We start from the raw sequence: 2,967 nt of genomic DNA on the forward strand, positions 1-2,967 counted from the left end.
TTAGTTATTTTCGTAATACAAAACTCTTTGAAAAATGAGTCTGCTTGATGTCAAAAAAATGGAAGAATTTATTTGCTAGAGGACATTTAGCAAATGGACTTTCTCAGATCCTTACAGACTTTTACAGGACCTGAAATTTAAAAATAAACGTTAAATTTAATTTAATTTAATTTAATCACTGTTTGTACATTCTGTTAATTTATTATTTCTTCCTTATATACAAGAACTTGCCTCCTTATGTTGTTAGATGTACTGAGAGAAAAATTACTGTCATTCATCTAGTATTTACAATGCTGACTCCTAATTAAATCAAGTTGTGTTTTCTTTTCCATTCTATCACTTGGCTATATAACCTCCAGCAAATCTTTTTGTCTTTTTTGTGAATTCATACTGGTTCACCCTGGGGCTGCAGGTTATTTCTTACTACAGTTATATTTAAGAGAATGATCTGCAATTACCATTTATACAGCTATTATAATAAAACACTTTTTTTACTATTTCTAAATAGGAGATGAAGAGAAACAGAGAAAAAGTGAGTGTAGGTAACTCTTTAAGATTAAAAATCTTTTTTGGCAGTGAGTAAGACTTCATTGATTTAAACCTGGAACTGTTGACATTTGTCTGGGATTTTTTTTTAATGTGAAAAGAGCTCTAATTTTTTAAAAAAGTACTTAACGAGGTTTAAAGACTTAGCATTATACTAAATATAGAAACAAGATGATAGAAAGCATATTAAAGAAAAAACCTACAGAGGGAAAACTCACAAATACCCAATAGTCCAGTTGATCCTCTATTAGAAAAAATAATATAAGACAGGCATTCCATTGGAAGGGATGGTGAAGCCTTGTTGTAAAGGGACGTAAACATCTGGCAGTACACCTGGTCTCTACACATATTTATAAATCACCTCAGGCATCCCAAGATACTGTAAAGAACACACACAAGAAAATTGAACTAAGAGCATTCATAAGCCAAGGAAAATAAAAATTATCTCAATATAGCATGGAAAGAAATAAGTCTCATTTACTTCACAAACACAGTTTGGAAAGACATGATGCAATTTTGCACTTCTTGCACCTTTTCACTTGCTGACTTTCATTTATATCCTCCAGGCAACAAGGAGGCCTGAAGGCCTTTGGCTCATAACCAATGCTGACGTTGCAGCGTGGAGCGCCTGCAGCTTGGGCAGAGCCTCCTGGCTTTTGCCTCTGATCTGAGAACATCGAGGTTTCCTGGTGTCTTTTCTAACACAGTTTGTGTGGTGAATCTCCCAATATGGTTTGTTGCTGCTCAAGGTTCATTAATACGTAGTGAGCTGCTTTGCAGATGCCAGCTTTGCCTGCTAGCCTTAAAAGTGTTTGTTGCATTTGTTTCCGGAGCTTGAATGGAGCTATGTGCTCTTGGAAACTCTTCTTGAGGACAGTCCAGCAGAAGAGCCCAAGCTGACAAGGGTCAAAGTGCCTGTGTGACATTTGGGTCCAGAGCAATAGATTTAGATGCTAACACAACACAGCTATACTGCAGAACCAGATGAAAATCTAGTCCTTAATACTTTCTGATACCTACTGTAACACAGTTTTCTACATTTTCCTCAAACTGTAGAATAGTGCTGTGCTAATTACAGTACATTCCATTCATTTTGTTCTCCATGGTGAAAAAGCAATTGACAATGGAAACAGCTTATCTGCCACCAAGTATCCCGGATTTATGCCCTACAGGTTATTTCAAACCTTTTACTGTCACCCGTATGCATTGCTACTGTTTTCATTGATAGGACAATGGAAAGTGGGTACCCACTTGGTAAATTAAAACTCTCCCAGGAAGTTTTGATGAATAGGACTGGAGGCAAAGCAGAAAAAAATCTCCAGTATTATGTACCCCGGAGAAGTGAAAATTAGGATTTATGATCATGGCACTCTTGTTTTGGTTTTTTTTTATTGTAGTGTAACTTAATTGATGACAATCTGGTTTTCAGAAAAATTAAAAATTAAGTAGTTTTTGAAGCTGCCATCACACTTGAGGTTTAGCTGATGTCGCCATGGAACAGAGTTTTCTCTCTGGGGAACCAGTGCTGAGGAAGTGCCAAGATAATATAATGTAGCCTTTGCGTGAATTGGCTCTATGTGCATGTTACTGTGCCAGAGGCTGACTGGATCAGTAATTCTTATCTGCCCTAACTGTGCTGGATAAGCATCAGGATGTACTCATCTAAGAGCTTTTCTTACCATGTGGGCCAAAACCTCTTCTCTCATCTCAAATGCTCTCACATGCAGGAGAAGGAACGCCCTGCATTGAGGTTTGTCACCAAGGTGGCTGCTAACATTCACGCTACAAGCTGAGGACAGACACCACTGATAAACTTTCTTTATGTCCAGCTGTTCTTTTCTGGAGCAAAGGTTTATCTAGTTTTAAGCTACAGCCTCTGCTTCACATGGGGATTATTACTGAGGGCAAGGGTTTCTTTGTGATGTTTCAAAACAATTTCAAGGCTCTGCATAAAAATTTGATTGTAAAGAGTGGAATTGGCCTTGTGGGTGGAGACGAGAACTGGAATTCAGTTGGATTTTTTTGTTGACTGTTAATGATATGCACACCATCACTGGAAGAAGAAATGTTTTCTTTCTAAAGACCTCTTCTTTTGGATACAAAGGCTCCAAATTTCCAGCCTAGGAACACCTGATTGCTGGATTCCAGTCTCCCACAACCCCAGCCAAACACAAACAGATGCTTAGTTCAGAGCAGAAGTACACCAGGAGCCACTGCATGCTCACGAGAACACACAAGTATTATTCCAAAGATACATAACAAATGCAAAACTTCAAGTATAAATAGAAGAGAGACACAAGTAATGATACCCCGAAAGGAAGAGGATGGGAGTGGTGGTTAATTTGTGCTCTGAGCCCCTGCAGTGGCAGAGGTGTACTGGGTGGGACTGCTCAGAAGGCATCCAGATGTCTTCCTTTCCCA

Source organism: Corvus brachyrhynchos, unplaced genomic scaffold, assembly GCF_000691975.1.
Source record: "Corvus brachyrhynchos isolate BGI_N302 unplaced genomic scaffold, ASM69197v1 scaffold31, whole genome shotgun sequence".
Classification (NCBI taxonomy): Eukaryota; Metazoa; Chordata; class Aves; order Passeriformes; family Corvidae; genus Corvus; species Corvus brachyrhynchos.